Source organism: Peromyscus californicus, unplaced genomic scaffold (genome assembly GCF_007827085.1).
Source record: "Peromyscus californicus insignis strain IS unplaced genomic scaffold, ASM782708v3 Scaffold_1__1_contigs__length_55948999, whole genome shotgun sequence".
Classification (NCBI taxonomy): Eukaryota; Metazoa; Chordata; class Mammalia; order Rodentia; family Cricetidae; genus Peromyscus; species Peromyscus californicus.
Window position 1 is genome coordinate 12194719 of NW_026294492.1, and position 22550 is coordinate 12217268.

The window sequence follows — 22550 nt, forward strand, 5'->3', positions numbered from 1 at the left end:
GAACAGCCCCTTCCTCCCCAAGCATCTTCCAGATTAGCCTTCCTTATATTCACCCCACCCAACACACCTCCCAAATGCTCAATGTGTAAAAGCTGCCAATTAGTTTTTCGATGTTAAGGTGTGGTCTTATATAAGGAAATGGCATTCCTCCGTCAACGTGACACTGTATTCAGTCCGATATCCCTATATACATAGCATCTCTAGACTGCATTTCTCTGTTCTGGTTCATGGTCACTAGGCACACCTGTGTTTGCGTGAGGGAGGAGAGCAGCTGCGGACTCCCTCACCTTGTAGAATACCTGGACATCCCTATCTCAAACATTCTGCAATCTCGAAGAGGGCACGTCTTTCTGACTATTCAGTCTGGTTTTCCAGCTGTAACTCAATAAAAAATATTTAATTTTTAAAACAACACAACATTTTAGAAGTCTAAGTGGATATACCATCGAAAGTGAAGACTAAATTAAGATGCCGTACTCGGGACGCCACACAACGCTGTGGAATAAATGGAAATGTTTCTGGAAAAATAAAACCAGCTTGCCTGCCTTCTTGGAACAAGCTACTGAAGTCGAATCTACCAAGTAACAGCTCCGTTTAAAGTACACCTGTGCATTCTTTTTCCCCTAAACACAAGAGCAAAGTAAGTTATCTAAAACTGAATATTGTCACCAGTGGGTCCTCAATAAGCAGGTTGGTTGGGTTGAAGCGGAGAAATAGCATAGTGAAGCCTTTGGTTAATACACACTGCAGTGCATTGGCTGTGCTCCAGGGAGACACCAGACGGCCTCGGTGGGGAAAACCGACAAAAGATGGGGGATTACTTTGAATACCCTCAGGGGCGATCTCTCCGGCTAACAAAAGCAACTTATCCAGACCTGGACTTTAGCCTCTGGTTCATCCCGAGAAACTGAAAGAAACCTGCCTAGCCCGTGGGGATGCCCTGCTGCGCAGTGCGCACTGCGGCCTGGGAGCGCAGGGAGGGTGCCTGCCGGACCGGCTTAGTGCTAGGCTGCGGCAGAGCGCCTGGTCCACGTGGCTCCGGGATCCGGGTTTCCACTGTCACCCACACCTGGGGAGGGGGGCCGGGGGGCGGAGAAAGAGCTGCCAGCGTTGTCCTGGGAGTCTCGAAGGTGCGATGTCTTTCTGTGGAGCCTTTCTGGGGAGTCTGGCGTGGAAAGAGCATTCGTGAACTCTGGATCGGCGAGGTTAGTTTTGAACCTGCTTGGCGTTGTGGCCTGAGACCCTCACCCGGCATGATCCATCACTGGACGGATTGTCTCCGTTCGGCTTTAGTTGCTTCAAATGCGTTCCAAGTCAGTCTCCCAATTTGGAGCCAACTGCCTCCTGGCAACCAGTTTAGAGCCAGTTGGCCACCAGGGGCGCTCTAGGTATCGCAGTTTCCTTGAACGTACCAAGGTATGGAAAGACCCTGGGCAAAATGCACAGCTCCCGGATAAAGGGGAACACTGATTTCCATCAGGCTCCCGGGACTTCTTTCCCTGGAAAATCAAGTTCCCGCCGAAATTGAAACTCCAGAGGGATTTTTGTAAACGCCATCAACCCCAGAAACACAGGGCAGTGCCTGCTAGTGGGTGCTTCAAAGAAAAATCAGAGAGTGAGTAAAACAGTAAATGGGAAAAGCCATCCGTTGGGAGCATTTGAGAATTCTTCCTTGCTTTCCAGGTAGGGAAGCCACCAGCACTAACAGGGCGCTACTCTTTGCCAAGTTTTCTAGGCTTTGGCAGGCCAATGGGCAGCGGGGCAGAGCTGGCAAACATTAAGCCATTCAGGGAAGGGCCTTATGGATGAGGAAGGTGAAAACCCCGAACCTTCAACCTGGATCTGAAGGATCATCATTGGCTACTTTCCCTCCACCTAACCCTTGCCCGATGCAAAGAATATTCAATACATGTTTACTTTGTGTATACAAATGGCACTTTTCAGCATTCGTTGATAGTCAACCAAGGTTCAGAAGCCTTTTAACACAACATTGCTCCTACAAGGCCCAGCCACCAGGCACTTGGGTCCTCTTCTCCTAGCACTAGACCCTCCGGGAAAAACGCCCCCAGGACAAAATGAAAATTGCAGCCGTTCTCCCCGTGGTGCAGGGACAGGGGCTGAGGGTCCAGCTGGCACCTTCTCCTGAGGTTTCTGCAGTTTTCTTCACAAGGGCTGGACTAAAACTGAGAGCGGCGGGAAAAACCATGCCCACGTGTTCTTGTCTCCTCTGACAAAGCTTTCAGGCACTTGGCCCCGGGGGATCTCAGGGCGTGGTGAATGAAACCCTTCAGCCCTGTCTCATGCCCGTCCAGGTGCAGAGGCTGGGGTTAACTGGGCTCCTTCTCCCAATCTCTGCTAAAATCCGGAGTGTCTGCTAAAATCCGGAGCCTCGGAATCCACCCGCAAAAAACTCCGAGCCCTGCATCTGAGCATGCGCTGTCGCCAAGCGGCTTTTGGTCACAACTCTCCAGGCTGGGCTGCGGAGCGGCGGGAGGAGGGAGGAGAGAGAAAGGAGGGGGCGGGGCAGGGAGCAGCGAGGTGGAGGCTCGCGCGCTTGCGCACGCAGCTCCAGGGTCCCTAGGTTTTTCTATGGGATTCCCAATCTGCAGCAGAGATTCACCCGAGCTTGTTGCAGCGACCGCCGGCTTTGCAAGGCGCGATCCGAGAGGGATATAAGCAGCTCGGAGCTCCTAGAAAAGGAGCGAGAGAGAACCACGCACAGAGACGGCTTAGCCGTTAGCCCGAATTAAACATATATATATATTTTGAAAGAACTGTTGAGTTTTATCATTTTCGTTAAGTGACGGTGCACAGCGCTATAAACTGTAAGTGGAAAATACAATCTTCGTTGCATTTTTATTTTTGCATGTGTAGCGCAGCCAATTGTCAGGCGATGCTTTGGCTATTGTCACGTATTTTGCTTTGCATAGATACGTCTAAATGCATGATGACAATTGCCGTGGTTAGCGTTAGCGGTCGGAACGTGCTGCTGGTTGATGGGGGCACCTTTTGGGATAATGCGGTGGAGGAAGGAGGAGTGTTTATATGCGGCGCGTTTGGGGGGACTTAGGCTAGATTTAAGACAGGTGAGACTGGGTGCTTTTTTAGTACAGGACTACACATAGGTGGGTTTCCTTAGTCAGATTTAAGTAGCTTATTAAACGATTGTGAAGTTTTCCCAGTTGCTGATAAAACTATTGAGCGGTTGCAGTTAAGTACCAACCTATCATATGTGGGATTGGTGCCCCATTTTTTTTTTCCACCGTGGAGGAGCACAAAAGGTGTTTGCTAAGTAAAACTGAGTAGACGAGGCTAGTGTGGGCATCACGGTTGGTTGCTATGCAGGATGCTAGTGTTTAAAATCCTGAGGAGTTGGGCGCACAAGTATATTGCTTAGTACTTAGGAAATGCTATTTTCTTTTGGTTTGTGGTTTTTTTTTTTTTCTCCCGTCGCAATGATGAATTGTTCAGAAAAGGAAAGCTATTTATTCTACAGCATCTTTGATTTTGAGCAGAGTCAAGAGTGTCTGTATGGGGACTTTCAAACCCTAACTAGCTACCTGACTCTGCATTCCGCATTCGGCTTCCGGAATGCAGGGCTGAGAACTGCACCCCCTGGCACCTTGCATTTGGTAACATTGCCTTAAAGGAGAAAAGGTCGTTCTGTGTTTTGACTTAAATTGGGGTGTTTCTAGCCAGGAAAGTGGGAGAGGGGTCTTCACAAAGTCAAAGCCTGTTTGGGGAAAACAGATTACCTAAGAATACGCTCCAGGGTATGAGAATGTGTATGGGGTGAGGGTAGAGAGGCAGGGGATGCTTTTCACAGGCGAGAAGCGGGAGAGAGCTCATCTTGGCACGGATTGGTACCCAGCGAGGTGCCAGAGTGGGAATCCATTTTTTCCAGAGTTGCCCTCCTGTCCATATTTTGGAGACTAAAAATGAGATGGAATTGCTGGTGGGTGTGGAAAACACAAAGTATACACTGTCCGTGTGCCACTTCCCACTTGAAGGCACGAGAAGGCAGGGAGTTTTATTTCTATGTATTTCCTTCTTAATTGAAAGGAATTTTAGGCTGAGACAAATTTAAAATGAAACTTGTGCAAACTCATTTTTTTTTCCGTCATCGTCATTTAAACTGTCTCCAGTTGTGTGTGGCATGGGGGTGGGGTCTGCATCACGGTAGACCTTACTCAACAGTGCACTCCCACCGAGACACCAGAGCTAAACAACCCCCAGGAAATGCTGCATTGAAGCGGTTTGGCAGAGTGGTATGAGGCAGACAAGCCAAGAGGGGCTGGTGTGTACTGGATCCCCACAGAAAAGTCAATCCGATCTCTGGAATGAAAAGAAATAAAATCCCCCCTAAATAGGGAGGGAGGATCATTTTAGGCATCTTTTTGATGGTTTGATCAAGTCCAGCTATTTTCAACCCCTCGAAGGAATATGTAATTTACTTCAGTGCATAAAATTTGTGATAGAATATTCTAGAATAGATTCTCCTTGGCTTCTTCTCTTCCTTCCTTACTTCAAGGCAGAAGGACCAATGAGACTCAGATTTGAGCCATCATACCCCTTGCCATCGTTGAGAGTTGGCGTCAGCTCAGTGACCTGTGCGTGTGTTGCTCTGCGTTGATAAATAGGTGGCAGAGGAAATGGGGAAGTCACATATGAAAGATCATTGATGTTGGGTCTCAGATTCCCTGGCTCCCAGGTTGACAGGCATGGAGGCTCACATCAGGCAGAGTCCTTTCAACAGTGTCTATATCAAACCCCTGGTTTTACAGAAGAGGAAATGAGGCCCAGAGCCACGCAACTAGATAAAGCCAATTAACTTCCAGTCTGTGGGACAATTAAAAAGTCAAGTTGAGTGCAAATATCTCTTCTCCTCTGCGGTGTACAGCATCCTCAGCTACACCTCTGCAGTCCTCTGGTACATGTGCCTTGTTCTTCTCCTAAGGTGTGAGGTGGTCTTGCAGGGTGAGGAGGGGGTGTTTACACTCTTTCTCCTCTGCATCTTTCCCATTGCCTCTCACCTCATTGGGGTTTTTTTATTATTATTTATATTTTAGTCTGCTCTCTCTAGTGTTCTGTGCCTCTTGGTCAGTTTATTTAAGACCTCTGGTGTTTTGGGGGAAGCATCAGCAAACAGAGGCAGGGGGCAGCTCCTGTATGAGACCTGCCTGGGGTGGATCCATTTCTCCTGGCTCCGCTCCCAGAATCCTCAGGGGCTCCAGACTTCAGAGATACTGCAGGTGCCATCCCCACCCCTCTGCCAGTCTAGCCTCTTCCCAAACTGCTGCAGCTGCGGGGATGGGGATGGCGTGGAGCATAGAAACTGCAGGATAAACACACAATGGACTCTGCCAACTCCCCCGGCTCCTGGAAGGCAGAAGCCAAATCAGAGAGGTGCATCTCCAGACTATATGGAGATCCTCCTCTAGAGGAAGTCATCTGCGGGGGTGGAGGGGTAGGAGGGTTGCTGTTGGGAGAATGCTCAGGGCTTTAGAGAAGAGGGTAGTAAGGCTTCTTAACCCCTTTGGAGCTTTTCAAGCACGCACGCATACAGCTTTTTTTTTTTGGGGGGGGGTGAGGGTTGGTACTTTCTTCCTTCCTCTTGGGCAGCTTTCTGGGCTCATTAGCTGAACTACAGCTACAAAGCACATTTACAGCCACTGCACTGCTTCCCCCTCCCCCTCCCCCCCTTTTCTCTTCTTTTCCTTATCCCTGGCTTTCTCCATTTCTCTCCCCATTTTTCCCATTTTTCTCCTTTTCTTCCATAAAAAAAATTTCCTGAGTGCCTACCCACAGCTCCATGCCTTTTAAAGATAATCTTGGCCCTCCTGTTCTTTCTCCAAAAATATAATCTTCCAGACACTTGGGAAGACAGCTACAACCAGCACAAATGTCCCCAGGAGGCAATGCCAGCTTTTCCTAGCCCCCGAGAATGATGAAGCTTGCGGGCAGAGATGTGACAGGTGGAGGCAGGCCTCGTTGGTGGTGCTTTTCCATTCACAAAAGGAGCGAAAGAGTCTTAGATCTTCTTGAACCTGAGGTAGGAAGGGTTTCCAACATATGAACCAATTAACAACGTAACGTCACTCCCTCCCTTCCCGGTTAATGTTTTCTAAAAAGGGATGAGCTCTGTCTTGGATATGTTTTGTTCATTTTTTAAAAAAAAGTTCTTAATTGATTAGATGTTAGGTTGAAATTCTGTCCCAGGCTGTCCTGAATACCAGATAGCCTTTGTGGAGGCCCAGAGGCTTGTGGCTGCTAAGGGTCTTGCTTTGGTTGACTATATATGAAGTATGTTCTGTAATTGAAAAACGTGTCTGGGAATGCTAATAGCCTTTCCGTTACAGGAGCTTCTGTATAGAATAGCATGGTCAGGAGGGTTGTGTTTAGTTGAATTGCATACAGATATGGATTCTGAACATTTCAGAGAGACTCCCAAAGGAGTTCTGCAGAATGGCACATAGCATCAATATCAGCAACAAATGTGTGATTTCTTGCTACTAAACCCACTATATTAATGTCATTCCAAAAGGTCATCTTCATTGTACTGAGTGGTTTCTGTGCACATCAAATTTGTGATTATCTGGGAATACAAGACAATCGCTTTTATAGAAGGAATCAGGTTTGGGGGGGGCTTGGGAGATGGTTCAGTTGGTGAAATACTTGCACACCAACATGAGGACCTCCATTCAATCCCCAGCACCCACATGAAAAGCCGGGTATAATGGTGCATGCGTTTAACTCCAGCACTGGACTGGCAGAAAGAGGCCGATCTTTAGGGCTCACTGACTAGGCCTCCTGGCTTAATCAGGCAGCTCCAGGTCCCAGTAAGAGACTGTCTCAAAAACAACAACAAAAAAAAAAAAAAATCACCAACAACAACAAGGAAAAACCAAGGTGGACTGAGCTTGATCTATGACTTCCCTACACGTAAGCACAGACATGTATACTCACACATGCACATGCATGCACACAAGGAAGGGAATATATTCAACAAATCTGAGGTTGAAATAGACACTGTCTATCTCAGTTATATGTAACAGGTATAAACATTAATTCTCCTAAAGAACCAAAAATGTGTAGCAATAAAGAATGATTGCTATCTCTATCCCCCATATAGTTATCTAGCCCATTCCTTCAACATAAATAATGCAGATGGTATTTAAGGAAAATTATAACTGTGAAGACTTATGAGCAGCATGAAGTCACAGATCTTTAGTATTTCCTAGTGCAGTATCTACATCTATTTCCTAGCAAAAACTAATATTTATCTGTTAAATATTTGCATGTAACATTCAACTACAGCAAGTAAATCATTTCTGTGATGACCCTATGCACAATTAACTTTGTTTCAAATATCTTTTGGGAAACTGAGGAGATGACTTGGTTGGTAAAGTGCCTGCTGCAGATGCATCGGGCCAGGGCTGAATCCCTAGCGCCCCTATAAAAGCTAGGTTCGGTGGTACACAGCTGAACCCCTAGCACTGATGAGGGCAGACACAGGCAGATCTCTGGAGCTGACTGAACAGCAAGCTTAGTCAGGCAGCTCTGGAATCAGTGAAAGATCTTGTCTCAAAAAGCAAGATGGAGAACAACAGAGGAGGATTGTCAACCCCTGACAGACATACGAGCACACGCAAACAATGCGTGCACACATGCAAACAATATGCACACACACACAGGCATGAGCATCACACACACACACATGCTCACCAAATTTAACATTTTTTTACTAAAATTAAATGCTATATACTAAAGAATATTTTACAATTACTTCTAGTAAATATATAAAAGCATTACGTCAGTTATTTTAATAGTAGAATGCTGGACTACAGTGATCGCTCAGCCATTAAAGACTAGGCTCTCACAACCTGAAAAACAAGAATGTCATTTTTAATCCACTCTTTTATTTCATTTTGTTTCCCTTTTATTGAAAATGGATTTTTCCCTCATACATCATATTCTGATTACTGTTTCCCATCCCTCTGCACCTCCAATTCCCCTCTCCCTCTCTTCCCATCTAGATCCATCCCCTTTCTGTCTATCATTAGAAAGCAAACAGATTTCTAAGGGATAATAATAAAATATAATAGATAAAATAAAACTGATTATTTGTTATTAAGCAGAAAAATGAATTATATTGTCTACATACAAGAGTTGATATTGACAAAGTCACAAAAGAAATCTAAATCTAGTCTATGACAACTATGCACTGTATTTATTTAGATCATGGTCTTTGGAGTTATGGGATTATGTTATTGTGTTCCCATTGTGAAGGGACCATAACATTGCATTTCCCATTTATGGTTTGCTTCTAACAATGGCTTTCCTAAGTGAATCAAAATTTGAGCTGCTCCTGGTGTGACTCATTGAGGAACTTTACTGGGTGAAGGATCTTAGGGATGCATTGGGAACTACTTAATGATTGAAATAAAAAAATGGAACAGCAAATTACTGAAGAATCCTCAAGGAGATTGGATGCTTATAGTAAGGTGCCTGTGAGTACATTACGCAGATGCTTTATACGCATTGGCTACCTTAAAGCCCACAAGCCAAGCCAGGTAAGTTTCTTTTTCTGGATGTCTTTGTCGCCTTGCTGCAGTGCTGGCCTTCCGTCGATGACCTGATATGTAAGCACCAATTGTTTACTTTCGATGAAAAATATAATCCTGGCCATTATTTCCAATGACTTGTTGAGTAATGTCTGGGTGAACATTTTCTACCATTTTGTACCAATTACAATTAAGACCTGGAGTGCTCTCACCCACCAAGTGGCTCTCGATCTCTCAAGATGGATAATACAATAATTGCTGGTGGGCTTTTTTTTTAAGAAATTGGGTCTCTTTTAATTAAAAATATTTCATTTTTAAATATTACCCATAAAATACAGTGCTAACAGATCAGTTGACTGTATTACCAATTATTATAGACCCATAGATAGAATCTTATTTTTCTCCACTATTGCTCATAGAAGTACCTTTCTAAAAATAGAAACTATAAATATATTCTTCTTTCCTATCTTTTGTATTAACTTACTATCTTTTAGGCCCTGGAAGACCCAAAACTTTTGAAGAGCTGTGGATAAATAGATTTTTTTTTGAAAATTGTTAACATGCTGAATGTATTTCAAAGCGTAGTTAAACTTTCATTAAGGTAAATAATAAGACCCTAATGTTTTACTGCTTCCTATTTTAGAATGATTATTGAAGTTGATGGTTTCTTAAACAGTAGACTCTGAACTACAGGATTCTCTGGTGTTTTATATGTTTGCATTGGTTGTATTAATTTCTTGCATTCACATGTTTGTTGCTGATTTCTTGAGAGCCAGTATTTAAATTTTAAGTCAAACGTCTCACTGGAGACTCATCAAGCATTATCAATCGTGTTGAAATGGTTATTAATGTAATATTTAAATTTCAAGTGTCAGCTACTGTTGTTCCCATTTGACTCTCATGTAGGAACTCCTGCTTGTTCAAAACCTTTGATTAGGTTTTTTTGAGTTGATGAAAAACTCTTAATCACGTTCATTCCAAAATTTCAAATGTTCTTGTAATTTTTTACATAAAGTGTTTGGCGTTGTGTTTTCTTGCTCACATAGGAAGTTTTATAAGACGTAAAAATGTGAAATAAATTTTATTTGCAGATACCAAATTGTTAGTTTTCCTTTAAATGATTGTAAAAGTATTCATTTCTCCAAGCGAGAGGAAAAACATCCTTTACATCATCTGTCAGTTTAGGTAATGTTGGGGAAACTCATCGTTAAGATTTCACTTGGCTTCAAGAAAACGACAGGAAATAGAAGCAAGAATATTCAGATGGGCACGGTAACCCAGGGTGTAATCTCGACAACTTGAGAAAATAAGGAGGGAAGGTTGCAACTTCATGGTCTGGTGCTGGCTCAGGAAAGGGCTTGTTGATCAGCATGAGGACCTGGACTCTATTCCCAGCACCCTGAAAAAAGCTGGGCATGGTGAGGGGAGGAGCCCTGGCGCTTGTTAGCCAGTCAGTCCAGCTGCACAGGTGACCTCTAAGGTCAGTGAACTGGAAAAAAAATAAGACAGAGGACGATACCATCAACCTCTGAATTACACACACACACACACACACACACACACACACACACACACACACACACACGGTCACAGAGACACAAGTAGATACATGTATCAACATACATACATCAACACACTCAAATATATAAATACACAAACACACACACAGGATCACAGGGACCTACATAAAGATACATGTTTCAACATACATACATCACCACATTCAAATACATAAATGCACATACACACACAGGATCACAGAGACACACATGTAGATACATGTATCAGCACACATACATCAATGCATTCAATGCATTAAATACACACACAACCACACATACATGTAGATACATGTATCAGCACACATACATCAACACCCAAATACATAAACACACACACACACACAAGCCTGATATGGCTACAGAGTGCAATCAGAGCCAGCCTAAGCAATTTAATAAGATTTTGCCTCAAAATAAAATAAAGAAGGGAAGGTTCAGGTACAGCATAAGCTCCCAGGTTCAATGCTCAGAACTGGGGGGAATGAAAACCTTAAAGCTAGGCTCAATCAGATTAAATGTTAATATTTTATTGGTTCTATGACCGTCTATAAGGTTCGTCCCTCACACTCATTTTCTATAGTAATTCAGAGCCCTCTTGAATACAAAAATAAACTATGTATATATGTGTATATATATACATATATGCATATCAGTAATGAGCCTCATTACTGAAAATACGTAATAAATGATAGATATCCTTGCCATCATCCTTTTCCTCTGCAATCAATACCATTTTGGCCAGTGAGTTGTTGCATCGTTTAGTTACTGTAGAGCAACCTCAAGTCAGATACTGTGACAACCCTCAAGAAACTACGCTTAACAGAGAAGACCAAGACAATTCCGTAAGTCACGTGAAAGACCAAGATGACATTTCATGGCCCGGGAATAGCAGAAGACACCTGTAACCCCAACACGTGAAAGATGGAGGCAAGAGACTCAGCAACTCAAGGCCTGCCTGGGTTATATGACATCCTGTATTTAGAAGAAATAAATAAAAGCAGAAGAGGCTTCGATGCATAGAAGGAGAATGCCAGGAAGCAATAAACGCGTGCGCAGAGACCTCAGCCTCCTAGTGTCTCTCATCCCTCGTTTGGATGCACTCTCTTTATCGTCTCCTCCTTACACTCCATTGTATGATGTTGACATTTAATTGAGAACTGCAAAGGCTGCCTCAAGCCTGCTTCCTAACTGAACAATCTGAAGCTTGCCTATGGATCATTATTTGGTGTAGGCAAACCTTGTCCTCCATTACCGTCCTATAGCTGAGCACTAAACTTAGTCAAAACAGCTCAAAAGCCCCGCCTTGTTCATGGGCTAAATGTTATACTTTGACACTGCTCTCCTGCACTACCTTCCAAAACACACCCTCCTCCCAGCTCCTCTATTACTCCAGCTCACCCCATGACTAATCTTTCAGCCTGTGTCTGGGGGAGGAGTCTCGTAGAATCTACTCTTTCATTCTTTTCTCTCAGGGCTTTTACAGTTAAAAAAAAAAAATTCTAACAGCTTTTTCTTATTAAGCCAAAACCTTGTCTGCATTTTTTTCTACACACATACACACACACACACACACACACACACACACACACACACACATACACACATATACACACACACACACACACACACACACACACACACACACACACACACACACACGATTGAAATGTTTTTAACAGTTCTAAGGGCCATTTCCCCCTTCTTCTGATTCTTTCTCCACTCACTGGGGGATTTAAGGACCTCTCTAGTCTTCTGGTATAAAGAACATCTTTTTGTCCCTTTGAAGTTAACAAATTTGGTTGGTCCTACACTTTGGGGCTTCCATACATAATAAGAGGAGTCCCAGGTCAGTCCCAGAATGGAGTAGGAATTTTGGTTCCAATCATCTGTGCTGATTTTCTTAGTTGCAAAAAGGGGATGATACTTTACCTTATAGAATTGCTGAGGCCATCACACATGTACATGTAGCAACTGGAATGGTGTGGCACCCAGTAAAGAATCCCTTCCCATGCAGACTTCCTCCTTTTCTGGTGCCCATCCCTCGCCCCCTGCCTGTCTTCTCAGTCTCCATTTCACTCTTTCTCCCTCGCCAGCATAGATGTGTTCTGCTGCATTTTTTCAAGTATGTTTGTCCCACCCGGTGAACCAGGCTTGTAGGGGAATTATAGTTCATACACATGTATGCCAGGTAGTGTTGTGAGTGCAACCTTAGGAAAACTGTGCCAACCGTAATAGTGCCCTAGCTTAGAGCTGTATTTCTGCATCTATTTGGAAAAAAAAAAAATCTCTTTCGGGGCTGGAGAGATGGCTCAGCAGTTAAGAGCACTGACTATTCTTCCAGAAGACGTAGGTTCAATTCCCAGCACCCATGTGGCAGTTCATAACTGTCTGCAGCTCCAGTTCGAGGGCTTCTGACACCCTCCCACAGACAAACATGCAGATAAAACACCAGTGAACACAAAGTAAGAATAAATGAATTTTTTAAATCTCTTTCATTAAGATATACTTCCTACTAAAGAATTCCAAGTGTCCAGTGGCTAATGATCAACTGATGGCCAGCCCTCTTCCATTCCAGGGACTCGATGGTGTGCTTCACAGTGTCAAGGGACATCTCCCAAAACTTAGTCACCCTTTCCCTTTTTTCTTTTCTTCCCTTCACGTTTTCTTCCAGGGAGTCTCTCCCATCTGTAACGCACTCCAGGAAGCACCACACTTGACCTCTGTGGCAGCTCTGTCACTGTGGTTTGCTCATGCTCTGCCCATCAAGGAAACGTCTGTCAAAGAACACCAAGAAAATGGCAGAAATGGAGGCTGTAAATGCTGCATTGCAGAGTGTGTGCACAACAGGGTTAGACTCCAAAGCCTTCCGTTATTGTGGGTTTTAGAAGTGTGTTCGGTTGTAAATAGGCCACGAGCAAAGGGCAGTCCTCAAACAGAGGTGAAGGAGAAACATTCATACATACATACAACCTACACACACATACATGATACATTCTCCATTTCTTCAGTGTACTGGAATAGACTGTTTATTAAATTTTTAAGCAAAATGTTTTAGAGAATGGATTGCAGAGATGACTCAGCCGTTAAGACAACTCACTGCCCTTGCAGAAGACTCGGGTTTAGTTCACATGGTGGCTCATAATTGTCCACAGCAACTCCATCTCCGAGGGAACTGATGCCCTCTTCTGACCCCAATGGGTACTAGGCATGTCCATGGTGCACATACATACATGCTAGGCCAATACTTACACACATAAAATAAAAAATCAATAAATATTACTATTATAGAGCAGCTTGTTTATAACCAATCAGTGCTCACGGCACTAGCATTAAGATGGCATCTACTGAAAGTTTCCATTTAGCATAGTTGGAAGAAGTGATAAAAAGTTGGTAGTGAGGACATGATAGACTTTATGTCTTCAAGATACTTTCCCAAAACTCAGATAGTTTTCCCCAAAGACATCTGTAGAAACATTTCTGGAGGGGAAATGATCTGCTGCATCCCATCCTCACCCACAGTTCAAATTTTCATATTAATAATAAGTATATTTGGTCCTGGGGCCAAGGCTACTGTGACTATTTAAGCTGGAGTTGGCTATATTTCTAAAGCTGTTTGCAAAGGGACCTTGTGTGAGCATGTGCTCATTAGCATTTTGTTTTGTTTCTGAAGAACTCAGTCAGGAAACGCGCTTTAACGAGACCAGAAGGTGAACCATGGGGTGAGGATTGCATGGAGGTCAGGACTAATTACAGGACTAATTAGATATGTGTTTCAGATGTCAGAGCTATACTCCCAGCACTCATGGGGTGCTGCCTTGGAGAAGTAACTTCACTTCTCCGAGATATAATATTCTCCATTAAAACTTTGACCTAGCCTGTTTCATTAGGGTTTAGGGTGTGACTGATGCCTTTGTGAGCATACTGTATGTGAGGGGAAGGAAGGAGATCAATATTATTACTTAGCTTTAGAATTTTAGTTTAACCTCAGTTTTTAAAAAGGTAACTCAAGAATCAAGACACTGATCCTGTGGAAAATTTTACATGAAGACTGCTTCTTAAAGTCTGTCCTTCTGTCCTTTCCCACCCCAACTGCAGGCCCATAGGTAGAATGACAAATGTCACATAGCTTCAGTTAGGCCTTCCTGTTTTTTTTTTTTTTTTAATGCCTTTGAATAAAACAATCTGGAGGTGTACACCTTTAATCCTAGCACTCAGAAGCAGAGGCAAGTAGATCTCTGAGTTCAAGGCCAGCCAGGTCTACAGAGGGAGTTCCAGGACAGCCAGGGCTCTGAAGAGAAACCTTGTCTTAAGAAAGAAAGAGAGGTGAGGGGAAGGGAGGGGGAGGAAAGAAGGAAGGAAGGAGTAAATAAATCAAAAAAGAAAGAAATCTGCTCCGAGAATCTGATGCCCTCTTCTGACCTCCATAGGGACCAGGTACCCACATGACAAACAGACATGCGTGAAGACAAAATGTTCATACAATTAGAAAAAAGATATAAATTTTAAAAATAATAATAATCTGAAGAGGAAAGACTAACTCACTGAAAGTTGACAGGAAATCCTAACTCATCCAATGTTTGAGAAACATCTACACCATCTCTGTGATATTTCCTATATGGGTAAAGAACCTGAGCCCACAATCATTTTCCAGTAAAATGAGTCTCTACTTACAGAGAAGTCTTCATGGGAAGAAAGGCCCACAGGCTGGTTCTAGCAGGGACTATATGGAAATAGGGTTTTCAACTCATAGGGGTAAAAGGCTTATAAACATAACTGGTCTTCATAACTGGACTTTCGTCTCTTGAATTCAACCTGTGTATATAAACCTAAACCAAACATGGACAGCACAGCTTATAAGAGAAGCAAAGGCCCCATAGATGCCCTGCCCACAGAGAATCTGCCTTAGTCCAGCTCTGAGCCTCCTCATACGGACCAGTCAGGACAAGCCTCCTGTGGAGACAATGGAAGCGGCTACTCCTGAGCTGCCTACAGCACTGATACTCAAATTCTGATCCTTTCTTAGAAACCCTAATCTAGGCTTACTAGCAAAAATTTCCCTGTCTACTCTTGGCAGATCTGGGAACATATTGTAATCCCTGTGTTCACAGCTAATCTCCTGAAACATTGGAAACACTAGAGAAAAGAAGCCACGTCTGACAAGCACCTGGCTCGTTTAGGTGGCGTGTCAGAAGAGACCTGTAGAATAGGAATAATTAGTAAGTTAATTGTGCATTGCCCATCATTCAGGATATGTATCATCCCTCTAACATCTCAGAACAGCGAGAAAGAGCCTGGATCTGATTCACAGGATACTGCTTTCCAGGATGCTATGGCTCGGCTCACAGAAGATCTTGCCTATTTCCTGTGTCATCCTCTTCCCTCACCGCCTGACCAGAGCAGATGAAAGAAGAAAGCAGGACCCATCACTATTTCTTCGTTATGACTACATCAAAATTGGCTGAGAGGCAGGACGTGGTGGTGCAGGCTTGTAAAGTCGGCAACCAGAAGTCAGAGTCAGGAACACTGTGGAAAGCCAACCTCATCCACGTCGTGAGTCCCAGGCCACCTGAGACAACAGAATGAGACCCTGACTCAGAAAACCAAAAACAAATAAAAATGTGCTAAGAAAAAAAAAGAAAAGAAAGAAAGAAAAGAAACCAAACTGAATACAAAGTAAAGTACAAATTTATATATAAAGGATGCTAAGGCTTTTAATTTCTAAAACAATCATTTTTTTGATACCCAAAAGTAACCTGAAAAATATATAAATCAGTGGCCAAGGAGATGGCTAGTGGATAAAGACATTCAGTGTCTAGCCTGGCAACCTGAGTTCGATCCCCAGGACCCACCCATCCCCTGCCAGCACATGCATCAAAATTATTGTAATAAAAATATTTTAATATAAATATAGATTGGTCCAAGATACTACATGATACATGATAGGACATGTTTGAAACAATAATGAGAGAATAAAACTATGTAGCAAACCCATTCAGTAAAACTGTTTTTGACATTGAAGAATAAGACAAAAATGGTGTGATTCTTAGAACAAGAGGACATATTCTTAGAACAATGGCCAGAATTGCTGTGTGGATATTAGAAAAACTGTGATGTGAATTGGGAAGGGGAAATTATTAAGGGAAAGAGACCTGGACTGAGGTCACCGGGAACATAGGGGAAACTGGGAAAATTGACTCTCTTCCAAAGAGGTGTTGGTAGAAAACAGGGTGCATAGAAAGTATCTATCATTCATGTTGGCTGTGGGCCACAACTGGATTCATGTGACTATTGGTAGCTTTCCTTGGGCCATCTTTGGAGAGAAATGAAATCAGAAGTCACTGGTACCTTGTGATCATAACAGTCAGCTCTTCTGTAAAGATCTTAGTGTGTGCAAGGGACTGTGCTGCCTATTTCTGTCCATGGCTTCCTTGATCTCACATCACGGGTCTGTTGGGGAAGCCCTTTAAGGTAAATCTTTGTATGACTAAGAAAGTGGGTCTCAGAGAAGAAAAAAGTTGCCCAGGTTCACAAAGCTACGCAGTGGGAAGTCTTACTCAAACCCAAGCCTCTCCCCCTGTCAATCCCCAACCATACTACAGGGATGTTTATTTTTTAATTATGTGGAAAGTCTACATAGTACAGAGAATATTATCAATTTCCATGTGCTCATCAACTGGCTTTAAGGGTTGTTATCAAAGACGCTTGGTTTAACTTCTAGTACTAACCATCCCCTCCAATGGATTAGTTTCAATACATTAAGATATGCTATCATTTCATATGTGAATATTTAAATGTATATCTTTATGGTCTCTTTTAAACATATCAAAAGCACTATTAACACAGAAAAAAAAAAACCTAATATTTCAAATACCCATTCACTGCTTGAATCTTATGATAATGAGTCTTCATAATCAAGTTCACTCTGTGTGGAATCATGTAGGAGACACACCTCTGGGCATGTCTGTGAAGGTGCTCCAGAGAAATTAACCTAAGAAGAGAAGACCCACCAAGTATGTAGACAGCACCATCCCAAGAAAGCAGGCCCCACACTCAACACAAAGAGAACAGGGACAAGAAATCTTGATGAGCACCAGCCTTCATCTCTCCCCAATTCCCAGCTGTGACACAGTGTGGTCAGCCACCTCACATTTCTACCAGCATGCCTTCCCTGCCATGATGCACTGCCAGTACATTCATGAAATGGTTTTCATGATGTACTTTGTCACCAAAAGAGAGAGAGAGAGAGAGAGAGAGAGAGAGAGAGAGAGACACTAATGCAAACCTTAAATTACCCAAATGGCTTATTTGAATCAGAATCTAAATAAAGTCTCCACATGCCAGGTAGTGAACCATCAGCAGCCTATTTTATCCAAAGCAGAATTGCTTCTCCACAGATGAAAATACAGTGTAGATGAAAGAGTTGTGCCTGTATATAAGGCCCGGTCACTCTAAACAAGCTCTGTAAACTTTGGAATACAAAGATTACACACTGAAATTAATATCAAGGACTCCAGCCACGTATTTGGAAGTACTTAGAACAAACTCTGGCATGTGGAAGGTTTTCATTGAATTCTGATTTCCTTTCTGAAGAGGAAAAGGGAAAAAAAAATATAAGAGTAGTCCAAGAAGCTTGAAGAAACTTCTTGGAGAGCTTTGGCTACTGATCCTTGGAGAGCATTCCGATTTTGTTTCTGGACCACAGTTGTGCCAAAGTGGCTAATGACTAATGGCTTTCAGTCTTCCCCACCAATGTGTTTCAATCTCTACATCATTCCTCACACACACACAAAAAGAAGCCTGTGACTTTAAAATGATCTCAAATTCAGAAAGATTGCAATATTTAAAACACACTTAACTTTGTACCAGTTAAATAACTAAAATTAGCATGTGCTATTATACATTGTGATCAGAGGCCACAATTATGCCTAGAGGTAAATAGAAAATAAACTAATAGAGCTGTATTAGTTCCTTTCATGTTGTAATAGAACACTGTGACCAAAGGCAACTTTAAGAAGAGAAAGTTTATTTTGTCTTACGGATACAGAAGTAGAGTCCATAACAGCAAAGAGGAGGTTTGTTATCAGAAGCAGGAAGCTGAGGGGTCACATCTTTAACCACTAGCATCAAGCAGAGAGGGAACAGAAAATGGGAAAAGGCTTTAAATTCTCAGAGTTTAAAGTGACATACTTCCTCCAGCAAGGCTGCACCTCCCCATAACCTCTCCAGACAATGTCACCAACTGGGGACCAAGGATTCAAATGCCTAAGCCTGTAGTGAGCATTTCTCATTCAAATGACAAGAGCCAATCTGATTCACATCTGAGTTGGCTTTTTATTTTACAAATTTGGGCCAAGCCCTTTATTCCTCAATGGTTCAGTTTAAGGTATAAACTAGAAGTTCTAAGTAAGGAAATCTTGATCATCAGATATCAGTACATCGGGGGAAGAAAATTTAAGTATATGTTAGAATCGAGTTTAAGTTGACTTGATCATTTAGTGTATGTGGCCTTGTGCAAAATAATTTAGTCTTTCTGAACATCCATCTTCACATTCAGTAAATGTAACTTATCTCACAAGATTGTTATCAAGATAGAAATAATAGAAATAATATTCATTCTGTGGAGAAGCCTAATCTTTCATGGCTACTTAATAATGGTTATTATATCGTTGGTTGTTTTTAGTAAAATTAGTATTGGGTACTTGCAATTTTTAAAACATTTTTACTTATTCTTTGAGAATTTTATGCAATACATTTTGATTATATTCTTTCCCCTCCCCCTCCCAGGTCCTCTCCCACTTCCCTACGTGCCCAGCTTTGTGTCCTTTCTCTCTTAAAAAACACAGCACAGCAAACAAAAACCAACAAGCAAAAAACAACAACAGATATACCAAAACAATGCAATTACAATCATGGGGTCCCATTTGTGTTGGCCAGAGACTCCTGGGGCCTGCACTGGAGTACAGTTGATATAATAGTGTCACTCCTCTGTAGAAAATGGAGTTTTCCTCTTTTAGGAGCTACCACTTTCTTTTTTTTTTTTTTTTTTTTTTTTTTCGGTTTTTTGAGACAGGGTTTCTCTGTGTAGCTTTGCGCCTTTCCTGGAACTCACTTGGTAGTCCAGGCTGGCCTCGAACTCACAGAGATCCGCCTGGCTCTGCCTCCCAAGTGCTGGGATTAAAGGCGTGCGCCACCACCGCCCGGCAAGGAGCTACCACTTTCAAACAGCTTCTTGGCTAAGAGCAGGACTTTGTGTCCTCTTTCCTTCCTCCAGGCTGAAATTGTCTCACTGAAGCGTAGGCAGGTCTTGAGAATGCTGTCACAGTCTCTATGAGCTTGTAGACTGTCTGACATGTTGGGTCTGAAAAACACTGTTTCCTTGAAGTCCTTGACTCTGAAAATCTTCCCACTCCCTCTTCCATGTAGATCCCTGAGGCTTAAGGAGAAGAGTGAGATAGAGACATCTCCTTTAGAATAGGCCACTCTCCAAGTCTCTTGTTTGGTACACTTTGCCCAGTGTGGGACTCTGTGATAATTACCATCTACTACAAGAAGAAAGTTCTCTGATGAGGGTTGAGCTTCACGAGCAGTCTTTGGGTTAGAGCAGACCCAGGCTTCCTTTAACCTCTGGCTCTCTCAGGGATTTGTATCTATACAGTCATTGGGGGGGGGGGGGGGGGAATGGCCATTTGATTTAAAACAGATTCCTCTCCTATATGGTTTGATTTAAATAAATTTCTGGCATGTTTCCTTAGAAATAAGCTTTATTACAAACAAACCACCACCAACAGAAAGCAAAGTGGAAATCTTGCCCAATACAGTGGGTAACAAATGTCATTGCATCTCACGCCAGCCCCAGTCCGATTTGGTAGTCCCAAGAGGCTATTCCCGGATGGGAACTTTTCACACTCATACAGTAAATGTCTTGTGCTTTTACTGTGTGCCAGGAATTGAGTTGAGCCCCAGACATACAAATATACTCAGGGTAAATCTATGAGTCTAACATGAGGGCACATGCCCATAAACTTGGGAGATGGGGGCGAAAGGATAAGCAGTTCAAGGCCAGTCTTGGCTACATGGGACCCTTTCTTAAAAATAAGTAAAGTCACAAACGTCTATTTTCAAGGAGCCAAATGAAGTAGATCTGATATTAAATTAGCCTTAAAGTGGTGGTGTTCTTACCAAACAGAAAACTTTTTTAGTTTCTTTCCATTTGAAAACATACATCAACCAGGTATAATAGCACATACCCATAATCCCCAAACTGGACAGACTGGGGCAGGAAGACGACCATGAGTTCTAGGGTAGTCTGGACTACACAGAGAGTTCCAGTGTTACATAGCAAGATCCTATATATAAATAAGTAAACAAACAAATAAACAATGCATCTTGATTTTTAAGTCACTCCAGGTTAATGAGCTTAATACCCTGAAGAAAAACTCCTGGACATTGACTTAGTTTCCATTTTAATATATTTTAGTTATTTCATTTTTATTTACTTACTTATACAAAAATGTATTTGAGACAGGATCCTAGTCTACTGCCTAAATTGGCCTCCATTGCACAGTTCTGTCCCAACGTCCCCGGTGTTGGCATTATAGGTTTTTGTCAACATAACTTGCTTTCAATTGTAGTTTCAGATCATCTTTTTTCTTTGCAGTACTTTTATTAATTTTGAGAATTTTATACCAGGTATTTTTAAAATATATTCATACCCCATCCACGGTGATGCAGGGTAGGGGGGGCTGAGTCAGTAAAAATCCAGCTTTTATGATCTCCTATTTTTACCATGTCTATCATTTATAGGTATGATATAATAAAAGAAAGCAAATTATAAAATGTCAGTGTACCACTTCAGAAATCAACTCGACATTAGAAGTGGTTGACTTCTAGACTTCACAGGAGAAAGCAAATTCTGGCTGTGAAGGAAAAGACCGAACTTCAGACTCCAGCGTCACCATCCCTCCGTTGTTCAGCATCTGCCTCTTCACCTGTAAAATGGGAACGACTAAGTCTACCCTTTAACATCCCTGTAAATATCAAGTGAGGTTCTGCCTGTGGTGAACCTACCACAGAGCTATCACTGTGATTGTTTCCAGGGGTGTGTAAATAAACAATCCCCCTAGGTCCTTCTAGGACTGATATATGTGAACAAAGTTCTGAGACTTCACACTTATCTAGTTCAGTGGTATGCTCACTCGGGACCTTATTCAGTGTCTAACTGACTGTAGATGCTTAATAAATACACATTGAATGAATTGTAGACACCAGATGGTCTCAAACCCTTGTCTAAAGGATGGAATAGGATGGTGGGCATTTCTGGCCATACGCAGAAGATATTTCAGGACAAGAAAAAAGTATGCACCTGCGGTGTTTGTCATCCAATGTCATTGTGCTTCTCACAAATGCTTTCACCTTCGAGCCTTCAGATGTTCAAAACACCCACAGCTAATGCCTCAAAGGAGGAAACAGAGGTAGTGATAGTGTCACGAAGCACACCGAGTCTGTAAACACTCTTGGTACGTGTTGTCTTTTTTGCCAGCAACCCCAGCAAGTGCATTAAAGACAACATCACTCATGCTGCACAGCAATCCCACGAAATATCTGTTGTTCCTCCTCTGGGTGAAGAAATTGATATAGACACCAAGCAATTTGCCTAAGGTCCTGAAGCTTGCAAGGGATAGCTCTAAATTCAAATCAGATGGACTTTCAACTCACTTCCTGTTGCTTTTATTCTTATATTCACCATGTGGCTTTTGTATGAAGAGCTGGTTCTATGCTCCAGTTCTTTCAACGTTTATTGAGCATTCCTCATCTGCATGAGACTATCCCTCATAGAAAGCAGTCTAATAAGTATAAAATAACAAAAAAAAAAAGGCATCCAATTACAAATAAGATTAAGTGCCATGGAGGAAAATGTGTGACGTTATAAGGAAATACAGCAAAGAGACCTATCTGTGGGCAGCTGAAGTAAGAGATTCCAGATTCCTGGGAAATCCGCTGAGATTTGGGTTTCCAACTCTACCCGCCTGGGATTGTCTAAGGCTTGTTTACAGTCTCCGGGCCTTAGGAGGAGGATTCATGCAGCATTCTCTCATTTCTCTCCGGGGACTCTGGGTTTCCTTTGCAGGATTTAGTATCTCCCACTTTATTCCTCTCCCTGGAGGCCCCAGTGACAGAGGACCGCAGAGTCTTTGATGTTGGTCCAGCTACCAAATAAGAAAATCTACATGCACCTTTGTTAGGGGTGCACCTCCTAATAGGCTCCTCCCCTTTTTCACTTGGTGTGGCCCTCTGGACTGTTAAATGTGGCCAAACACTTCTGTAATATTCTGTAAGAAACACAGAGTGATGAAGGAGCAAAGAATGTAAGGGCACATAGAACTAAACTCCTAAATATAAACACATACCACACACACACACACACACA

General features: G+C 42.6%; 1 protein-coding gene across 1 annotated transcript in view; it reads left to right on the top strand.

Moving 5' to 3' along the window:
• The first annotated feature begins 2547 nt into the window (after positions 1 to 2547).
• Positions 2548 to 22550, top strand: part of Vsnl1 (visinin like 1) — a 110337-nt gene continuing 90334 nt past the window's right edge. Inside the window, exon 1 of the mRNA XM_052745889.1 lies at positions 2548 to 2825. The gene's annotated coding sequence lies outside the window, so the exon portion shown is untranslated. The remainder of the gene's footprint in view (positions 2826 to 22550) is intronic.